This window comes from Coenobita brevimanus, chromosome 24 (genome assembly GCF_032717465.1).
Source record: "Coenobita brevimanus isolate Jiangsu-jjx chromosome 24, ASM3271746v2, whole genome shotgun sequence".
Lineage (NCBI taxonomy): Eukaryota > Metazoa > Arthropoda > Malacostraca > Decapoda > Coenobitidae > Coenobita > Coenobita brevimanus.
Window position 1 is genome coordinate 41,657,106 of NC_136977.1, and position 11,708 is coordinate 41,668,813.

Consider the following 11,708-nt stretch of genomic DNA (forward strand, 5'->3'; position numbering starts at 1 on the left):
GAACCTGTCTGGCGATAACAAACCGGGAAATACGTCATCGGACTGAAAAGGTAATCATTATGATATATTTCTGTAGTTTATTTATTTATTTTTTCTTGCGTCCAACATCGGCATAGGTTTAGAAGTCCGTTCCCAAAGGCCTAGCCTTGCACTACTACAGTACGTACAACACACGTATACATTTTTTAACCAGATTATTTTACTACATGATGCATAGCCTTTAGAGGTAAAAGGGTTAATCAAAGCTGTGTGCAACCCCTCCATTTCGAAAAGTTTATCCAGTGTAAAATCATCAGGTGTTATTAGAATGCCGTATTTGGGCTGATTTTTTTTTTTTTCCGTCCCGGCACGGGTTCTTACGAGTTTGATCACTTTTATTGTTCAACTCTTTAGAGGAAAAATGGCGTCTTTTAAAATGTATTCTTGCTACCGTCAGACGATTTTATTCATCTTGGGGATTATCTTCTGACATGAAGGGGTTCATTAGGGCTGTATATCAAACCCCGTACCAATTCCAGAAGTCCGTCCGAAGATGAAAAAAATCGTCTGAGATAGGAAAAATTAAATAATATACCATTCAACTGAAGAGCTTAACATTTTTCTACTGTTGGTTTATTTTTACTACCACCAGAAGATTTTGTTTTTGTTTGTGTTTAGGAGAGATTTTTCGAACTGTAGGTGTTTAGACAATTTTTTTCATTACTTAGACACTTTCCTGTACCAGGTAATATGTCGTGTAGTGGCAAGAATAAAACGAGAGAGAGAGAGAGAGAGAGAGAGAGAGAGAGAGAGAGAGAGAATGGCATTCGATGACCCTTGATGCTAAGCATCGTTACAACAATCTCTCTGTGTGTGTGTGTGTGTGTGTGTGTGTGTGTGTGTGTGTGTGTGTGTGTGTGTGTGTGTGTGTGTGTGTGTGTGTGTGTGTGTGTGTGTGTGTGTGTGTGTGTGTGTGTGTGTGTGTGTGTGTGTGTGTGTGTGTGTGTGTGTGTGTGTGTGTGTGTGTGTGTGTGTGTGTGTGTGTGTGTGTGTGTGTGTGTGTGTGTGTGTGTGTGTGTGTGTGTGTGTGTGTGTGTGCTAGGGTGGATGGGTAGGTGGGTGGGATCGTGAGTGCGTGCGTGCGTGCGTGTCCTGTTTTCCCCTCCCCCACCTCACCCTCAGCACAGCTGTCCTAAGATTACATTGTTACCCCGTCCAGTGGCTGACTCACACTTTGGAATTTTGTGTTGGCTAATACTGGACAACTTTTCTCAGCCAAGGGAAAGTGAAAGGGAAAGCCATATCAGTAAACTCCTCTTCTGGGTGTTATTCTGGCTGACACAAGACGATTTTATGTATCTCAGCCACTTCAGCCAGGGAACGTACTTTTAAAATTTGGACCTAGGTAGCAAGACTTTATTTTTTTCTTAACTTATGATGAGCCTCTGTTGGAAAATATGGTTAGTGTGGCTTGATTCTAACCCTTCCCTCACTCAGTGTCTCTCCTAAGCTTTATAGTCGTGTGGGGAAAGTAATAACAAGGTAAATAAGATCCATTACTGAAGGGGTTAGCAGAGGAATCACCGGCTTGCAGGGAACTGTTCAGTACAATACTCGTCCGACTTAACACGGTCCAGATTTTCGTCCTTTTGCAGCTTATATCACGTAGGTCAGTGAAGGAAAAGGGCGATGCTACGATTCTACATGCTCTCCTTGGCCCTTCTTCCTGACTAGCATCATGTTCTACGGTTATTGTATTGTTACAACTCGGCATTCACGATGGGAAGAGAGCAATTTTAGACTAAGTTAAATAAAATTAGCATAGGATACATCACGTTACTGACCAAATCGTAAGTTATAAGCGGGATCAACACCATCACTGTTAGTATGTCTGTCCAAATTCTTAGTTATTCCTCTACTAAGTTGAACAATAGTCGGTGTATTGTTTGCTCCTTTAATCTACCACTGTTCCCTCTTATGATCTATCAAACAAAATCAATGACAAGCACGCCAAATATAATCATTCTTGATAGTACACACGCCCCATCAGCATAAAAGGGTATATTCTCAGTTAGGTTATCCATAATGAATCTTTGGCATCATTCAAAAGCATCTGCCTTCATTAACCACTGACACGTCTTAATGGTATATCGCCATCTGATCCATGTGCTGCATTAATTAAACATACACATGCCACGGATGCATCTGGTCATTTGACCAGGACTGACAAAAGACGATTCTGAGCCTTAAGTGGTCTTAAAGCTGGCTAAAACAGTTAAGCATTAGGGAAATAAAATATGAGACTATCCTAGAGGAAGGCAACACTGCGAGAAAATTCATGAAGCTTCCAAAAGTTTGTTTTTATATGTACAGTCAAATACTAAAGTTCGTTCACCTCTCCTGCCTGTTTCTCAGATGCATAAATGTGGCGTGGTGGATAAGGGTGCATATTATCAACCACAGATGAATGCTTATGTAGGCTACACCTCAGTTCACTACGTCACATTCACGTGTCTACGTCCTCAGAGATTATTACACGGGAAAGGCGAACGGACTTTTGTATTTGACTGTACTGTAAATATATGTATCAGTAACTAACGGATAGAATGACAAAACAAACAGGCTAGAGGTCTCGTTCGAAACAAACTCACTTCTACGGCCACCGTATATGCGTTGGAAGCCATGCAAAACACAAGCCTCTGTTTGGATGGTTGTTTTACCGTCTTGGGATTCTACGCCAGTCTTTTTTTACAGCTTCTGCTTTGTAAGTTAATTTACCAGACTCATGTGAATGCATAGTAATTTTCAGGTCAGTTGGTCCTGAAATAAAGACGTGAGGCTGTGGCAACGAGCGTTTGGAGGGACATTGACAACAAAATCATGAGAGAGAGAGAGAGAGAGAGAAATATGGGAGGTCATTTTCTCTTTTGGAATTGTATAAAGGTGTGATAACACGGAAAGTGTTAATGAGGTAACCCTACACCCCTCCAATCCACATATCTTCACCCTCAACACAGGCGCACATATCAATGATCCATCACACACAACACACACAAGCCTTGCAACTGCGCTCATCTGCAACACAATACCTCGTTTGTGCTGGGGGATGCATCGATACCTGATTCATAGTGACATTTACAGCACGTTTTCCTGAATGAATTAGTTTGCCTACGGTATTACATATTTACAATCTCTTGTATGTTATTTTTAAAAAGCAACAGCAATGAGAGAGAGAGAGAGAGAGAGAGAGAGAGAGAGAGAGAGAGAGAGAGAGAGAGAGAGAGAGAGAGAGAGAGAAATTCTGAAATCTATTGCCCGTATTCTTGTTGGTGCATGCAACTTCTTAACACTTTTTCCAATCCTCTTATCTCGTACATTACACTTTGATATCGATTGGTATGATACCGGTGCAAATTAAGTAGATATTACAAGATACCAATAACCCAGTACAGAATTATGCAAAGTAACGCAAAATAAATCACTAAGGAAAAAATACTACGGAATCTCCTATGCCAACAAGAAGAGCTTCAATGGTCCCTACACCTACTACACTATCACACAAGGAAATTCATCCTGTACCACTACACATTTACACTTCTCACAAACTTCCTCTAAATATCAGACTTCTACTGCTCTTCATATCGCTGCTGACAGGTTAAGTATTTTTTTTTTTTCACAAAAAGAGTTGCTTGGCCACTCTTGCTTTCACTTAGAGCCATGATATTCCCCATTCCCTTAGCTCATTACATACACCTGTTTCTATTCCTTTAAGTAACAATGGAGACTCACAGGAATAGGGTTGTACTCCTATTTTAATCTGATTGTTAAGGGAGTGATGCTACTTCACAGGTGTTGTAAAATAAAGATAAAAGCATCTGAGCTAATTAACACCAGTGGTAGTTAACCTGATTTACATTACCTAGTATACTCAACACCTGGGATAACACCTGATCCAATTAACAACTACTCCACTAAACGCCTGGGAGGTAAGAATTTTGAATGTTTGAATGGCGAGTACATGAATGAATGCCGTTTGGTCTTCATAAGGCAGTCAGTTGATAGTTCTCCTGCGACTGTGCCTTCGTTTTCCTGATCTTGGATCTTCCTGCTGCACTTGATGGGAAATGAGGTTACGAAATTTATGACTACAACGACAATTAAGTTATACACATACAACATACACCCACTTCCCATCATTATGACGTATTTTATGAATGAGCTAGAAAACACTCAGAGAGCGGATACATCCGCCAATGCCATTGCCATTAAAAAGGACCCGGACCAGGATCCGGATCCACCCCAAAATTTATTCAATTCTTTCTTGGTCCATGGTCCATCTTTCCACAAAATTTCATTGAAATTCATTGAGAACTTTTGGAGATATTGTGCGGGACCTCCGGATCCGGATCTGGATCCGCCCTCAAATTTAATTATTTCTTTCTTGGCCCATGGCCCACCCTCCACAAACTTTCATCAAAATCCGTTCATAATTTTTTTAGTAATCCTCCTAACAGACAGACAAACAATCCAGCGCGGGGTAAAACATAACCTCCATGGCGGAGGTAATTATACATCACAAAAATTATGAGAAAACAGAAGTCATATAGTAGTTTTAAAGTGTTGATTCCTGGCAATCGTATCCCCAAGACTATCGCTCATCCCTCGCCGTTTCACGCAATCCTCACACCACTACTCTCTCTGTCTCTGTCTCCCCTCTCTCTCTCTCTCTCTCTCTCTCTCTCTCTCTCCCCCTGCAGTGTCTTTATCTCAAGCACACGTTGGCTGATGATGGATTACAGTGATTGCCCGAGTTGCGCCGTGCACACCTTAACACAGACAATCACCACTCACTGCCACATCCCCCCCTGTCTTGTTCTCTTCCTCCTTCCCTTCCTCTCTTGTTCTCTCACTGCCCACCCCCCCATACCCCATCTTACTGCAAGGTAAGAAAGTATGCGAACACTTTTAGCGTCCTAGAATACGAGACGACGTGGCAATCATGAAAAATTATGATGTTCGGAGTTATAAATACCACAAGGAGGACCTCTATACTTTTTTTTACAGACTTTTCCTCAACTAAATATGCTAACCACACTGAGACGACAAAACTCGTAGCGGTCATTTATTTATTTATTTATTTATTTATTTATTTATTTCCCTCAGTGCCTCTTTTTTCCTGTCACTTCTCGGTCCTGCCCTGTCTTGCCTTGCTGTTCTGCCCTGCTCTGTCTTGCCCTGCTACTCTGCCCTAACTTGTCCTATCCAGCTCTCAAACCTGTCCTGTCCTACCTTCACCCCCAGCCTCATCCTTGCCCTGCTCTTTCCCCTGCACCTTGCTCTGGCCTGCCTTGCCCTGTTCTGCATATTCTTCATTTGCCTTGCCTTCTCCAGCCGTCGTCCCTCCCCGGCTCTGTATCGCTATAATTATCACCTTCAGTACAATCAACCACAAATTGCAGCTACACCAATCTCTCTCTCTCTCTCTCTCTCTCTCTCTCTCTCTCTCTCTCTGCCTTACGCCTCATCCTGTGGGGGTTGCCTCAACAAAAGGGTCCCCAGGCGTTTCTGTCCCACTGAGTATCGACCCCTCTTTTCATCCTCCTTTATCCTTTTCTCTCGGTCTCCCTCTCCTTCGCCAATCCACCTCACTCACATACAATCCCATGGTGAATATCTCATTTTCCATTTGCTTAAGATGGCCGGTTCATCATAGTGTGTTTCTTTGTACTCTTCCCACAACATCAACCTCTCTACCACATCCTTCCATTTGTTTATCTATCCCTCCACATCACTTCACAAGCACGTCGGAGATAAATTTCAAAAGCTCTCACTCAGCGTCAGCATTAATGAACACCTGCTCTACTTAACACCTACACTAATTAACACCTGGCATAATTATCACATGGTATAATTAACACCTGGCATAATTAACACCTGACAAAAATAACACCTGACCAAAATAACACCTGACAATTAACACCTGACATAATTAACACCTGACAATTAACACCTGACATAATTAACACCTGACAATTAACACCTTACACAATTAACACCTGACATAATTAACATCTGACAGTTAGCACCTGCCATAGTTAACACCTGACATCATAAACACCCGACAGTTAATCCCTGGCATAATTAACACCTGATATAATTAACACCTAATATAAATACCAATTGGCATAATTATCACCTGACAAAAACACCTGGCATAATTAACACCTGACCTAATTAACACTCGGGCACACCTGATCTAATTAACATGATTTACATAACCTGCACTAACACCTTGCTAGAAACACCTGATCTAATAAACACCTGCTCCAGCATTCAAGACTAATAATGGGCCCCCTAAACTCCATCCTAACCCCACCTAATGGTCAAGCTCTTCTAGGGTTTCAGTGTGGCGCTAATTGCTTCGTTTGTCCGCTTCCCACTTAAGAGAGATCCGGGAGGGGCTTGCAAAGGGGACGGGATAAGAAAAAAATGAATATAAAGAAGAGAAGGGCAGGAAACAAGAAACGCAGCATTCCCCCCCCCTCTCTCTCTCTCTCTCTCTCTCTCTCTCACACACACACACACACACACACACACACACACACACACACACACACACACACACACACACACACACACACACACACACACACACAAAACGAAACAAAAGGAAAGTAACTCCGGATTCCTCTTCGAGAATAAACAATAACATTCATTTGACTAAAACAGATTCTTTATTAAAACATACCCTGTTTTCAGTACAAATGTTTATTATTATTATTATTATTATTATTAGCAGCAGCAGCAGCAGTAGTAGTAGCAGTAGTAGTAGTAGTAGTAGTAGCAGTAGTAGTAATAGTAGTAGTAATAGTAGTAGTAGTAGTAGTAGTAGTAGTTTTGTCTAATTCAGCGTGTTGTAGGTAAGAAGGGGGGTCATTACTGAGTTGGGATGCGGTGATGAAGGACAAGATAGAATTTATCAGAGTGGTATGCCGCAGGTAGGGAGTCGTTACTTAGTAGGGATGGAGTTATTGGTAGTAACAACACGACACAGTTTAATGGCCTCGTTGGGTACACATATTACACCATGCAAATTAAAACGAATGATACAGTGAAAGTCGAGGCTGGGAGGGGGAAGCAAAGGGAGAAAATGGGAGTGAATGGAAGAATGGGAGAGAATGACAGAATGGGAGAGAAGGATGGGGTGGATGGAGAGTGATGTGGAAGAGAAAAGGGGGAGAATGGGATAGATGGGGAGGCAGCGGAGAGAAAGAGAGAGAGAGAGAGAGAGAGAGAGAGAGAGAGAGAGAGAGAGAGAGAGAGAGAGAGAGAGAGAGAGAGTTGAATAAAAAAGTAAAAGTACCAAGGCCATCCATCCATCACGCTAAGCCCCTCCCAGATCAGCCTGATAAAGAATAAATAGTTAATAAAAAAACGAAGGTGCTGATCCACTTAATAATACTCGCCACGCAACACCTCCACCTGGTTTTAATTAACAGGTGCTTTGGGGCCGTAGTCTTAGAGAGTCAGGAGGATTTATAGGTTAAGGTTGAATTACACCTTGACTTTTGCTGTACATTAGTGATAGCTTTTCAATCTCGACATATGCATTTTGCTATGCCAAAAAAGAAAAAGACTGAAATTTCAACTAGCAAAATTTGTACTTCCTCATGGACAATGACGATGACGATGATGATGGTGATAATGATGATGATTAGGATGATGATGATCTTAGTGATTGCGCCTAGATCTGAAAGAAGGGTTTAGGGATGTACCTATGGCATATCTTGGCCAATCTGCAGGATAAATGTCTCTACATGAGTTAACTATATTCACGTATGACTTTATAGTACCGTGCCTATCATTTTCGTTCGCTCTTCTCTGATTTAGTTGTGAAGTGTCTGGTAGCAGTGTGACTGGAGATAAAAGCATATGCAAACAGTCCTATACTTTATTATGCCTTAAAAAGTTAGTATGTCCAAAGGAGAGCATATAAACGTTTGGAAGTCGTAATCAAGGAAATGTGAGAGTGCTTTCCTTGTCAGTCATGCTTCTATTATCAACCATAAGCTCGGATGAGAAGTGAACATGCAATTGTAGAGTGATTCACCTCGCTCCCAACTCCGCCAGCCGTACCCTCCACCTCCAAACGTCCCATTTTCCTGTCTCTTGCTCCCTTTCCATTGCTAGCTTATTTTCTTCCTTTGCCGATAATCCCCTTTCTCCGTTCTTGCTGGCTCCGCTCCCCACCCTCGAACTACCTCCCCCCTCCTGTAACCTTCCCTTTCCCCCTCGCCATTAGTCCCTTTCTGCCTCATCCTACAGCCTTCTCCTGCTAGCTACCTCCCCCATTCTCCCTTCAACCACCCTCTCCTCAACTCCAGTCTTTCTCTACACTCCTCTCTCCCCTTAATACAGCTCCTCTCCTTCCCTCCCACTCTATCCCCCACTATCTTCCTACCGCCAATGTTCCTCTTCTCATCCCCTCCACCACAAGTCCCTTCTTTCTCTTGCTTTCCCTCCCTTTTTCTCTACCCCGTCTCTTTTTCCTGTAGCCTCTTCCTCTTACACCAACTCATATCCCTCCCCTTAAATCCCTTCCCCCCTACTCCCACCCTCCCCTTATCATGCGCCATATGATAGGGTGGCCCACGCTTGGCCCATCCCTCACCTGGCCAAACTACCCCCACCTCATTGAAATAAACACACCGCTCTTTACCAACAATTACTCCCCTTAAGCCGCCATCCCCCACAGGCCCTGATAGCACACAATACACGCAGATCTGCCACTCTGTTCAAAAAAATTCCTCGATAGTAAGAGCCTGTTTTGCCATTCCTGGTTTTGCTAACTTCCATGCAGAGAACGAATTTATCACTGTAATCTTGCTATTCCTAAACAGTTATCTTGAGCTTAGGATATAATAATGACACCAGAATGCTTAGATATAACTAGTCCTCTCTGTTACCTTGAATCGAGAGGTGATGCCAAAGGTGAAAAAAATTGTCTAGAAAATGCTAAATAATAATAATAATAATAATAATAATAATAATAATAATAATAATAATAATGAATGGGTTAATTTTCATGTAATAATCATATTTTTTTTCTACTGCAGTTTCCGCCAGACGATTTAATTCAGCTGAGTAATAGGACCTTGAGAGTGTTAAGACCTTCCAGGATACCTTCCCTTGCGCCAACACGCCTTTGGACCAGGTCTCTCTCTCCCTATCAATATATCACGTGGGGTGTACTACATGATAAGCCCGTCCTACCTCACGTTTGCGCTGCGCCATCATGCCCTCCGTGGCTGATTACTGCTTTGCTGGATGCTGTACATGCGTGTTAGCATGCCAGTATCTCTCTGACTCTTTAACTCTTTTTAATGCTGTGTAACTTTCAATTTTCAATTTCTTTTGGCCCAGCTGATCTGAAATATGAACCTGGTGAGCTGAAGGTTAAGTTACCCTTCTGCAGTTCACCATCCTCCTTGCGGGAGATAGGGAAGCAGTAGAGGGACGTTTGCGTAACCAGGCACTTGACCCGCCTCATTATATCACTACAAAAAGACATCCCTCTCCAGCACCGCAACTACTTCGTGCTTAGGGAATGTGTGTCACTTTCCTCCCCGACGTATCCTGGCAAAGACATATAGGTTATCTATGGGCAAACCAAAATACGCCTTTCTCAGCTTATGAACAACAGACAGCAGAGGAAAGTGAGGAGGAAAAGAGGAGAAATATTTGACGAACTTTAGTCCTCGACTGTACAACACACATCTGAACGACTTGCAAATTGTCTTCTTCAGCCAACATATTCCCTGTGTTTATAACCTGCATTCTTTTACATGCAATGTGTCCAGGCATCTCCCTATGAATGAATCTTGAGTTTGGATTCTCGTTCAACCTTCTTTGGAATCGACAGTGCTTGCAGGCCCCCATCCTTTAATGTTTCTTTCATGCATAAAGTAAAAGGTTATCTTAAACTCCTTAACTCCTTTACTACGATGAAGCTTCTTTATTATTTTCTGTTTGTGCCCCTCAAACGATTTTATTTAGATCACGAGAGACTTACAAAAATGCTCGAGGGTCCCAATTAATCACTTAGATGGTACCTCTTAATTTTTCTTGCTTATTTTATTAAGAAAAGGGGAAACTTTGTAATGAAAGAATTAGTAACAGACGATCATTATTACTCTGAATGAAACGCAGGCAGCCAAGTGGTTATTCTAGACTGCTTAAAGTGTACCAAACTGTTTAATCCCTGTGCGAGGTACCCATGGAGTGCAGTGGTTAATGGTGTTGGGTGTAGCCACGAATGGACCAATTAAGGTTGCCTGCAACCACAACTAAGTACCATCAGCAGGATACTAGCAGTGTAACAAACACTGCTGATAATTCTTACACCATGAAATAAATCCTTTTAGTGGTTTCTATCTCCTTTACTACGAGGTCTCTCTAAAACTGAAAAAAAAAAAAAAAATCGTCTTGAAGTGAAAATTAAATAGGTATCATCGTATTGAAGTAATTTAACACTATATATAACTGACCAACAAAAACAACAGACTGAGTTGCCAATATACAGTTTCCCTAAGTGGTTCCTTGACACCTATTTAAACCGCTTCATTATTCTAGTGGGACATCGCTAAACGAATTAACAACACTGTCTTGCTTCACTAGTTCAGAACCCCAAAAGTAAAAAGGAATGATAAAACAGAACCAAACTGCACTTGATAGCCACCATAAGCATAATACACCACTATCATCTCGCCACCACTCCTTCCCACAAACAGATGGGGTAGCAACTAGCAACTAATTTTTCGATGCAATGGTCGGCAAAATTCACTATGCAGGTCGTATGTATTATGCAAAGACTGGTAAGCAAAAACCGAAACCTGAGGGCTGAAAAACTGAACATACACATATTTTTTATATAGTGAAGTCTATGCATGAGCTTACGATGAGTGGCAGAAATAAGTGTCAAATGGCTATTCAACACTGTAATCCTATGACGTATTTTTTATTATATTCTTGCTAATCGCAGGTATTTTTTTCAACTAATGTATAGACTGGATTTATTAAGGCTACATATACCCCCCTCCCTCCGTTTGCAAAATTCTCTCGCAAGGTGAAGAAAATCGTCCGAAAATGGGAAGAAAAAAATAAGCGGAACGTAGTCTGATTCCAACACCAGATAAAAACACAAACAACAAAAATAAAGCACACACACACACACACACACACACACACACACACACACACACACACACACACACACACACACACACACACACACACACACACACACACACACACACACACACACACACACACCTCCATCAGCCGTATAATTGGCGCCGATACCCTGCGTTTACTCTTCCCCACCATTAATTAACAGCCTCCCATGCACCTCTTAAATATAGGAGAGAGTTAAGAATGGGTGTCTTGTTGAGGCGTGGTGTGGTGTGAGGAGTAGGACTAGATGGAAAACAAAGATGGAGAGACGGTGCGTTTATGTGGGGATATGACAGAAATGCGAATGTGGGAGGAAGACAGCAGACGAAAGGCACTGACGGAGACGAGAAAGAGCAACAAACCCCGAAAGGGAAAAAGGCTAAGAAGAATAAGAAGACGGAGGAGGAGAAGCAAAAGAAGAGTATGAAGATGAAGAAGGAGAAACACAAGAAGAAGCGGTGGTATGGTAAGATGTGCAACGTGTCTTGAGGCTGTGC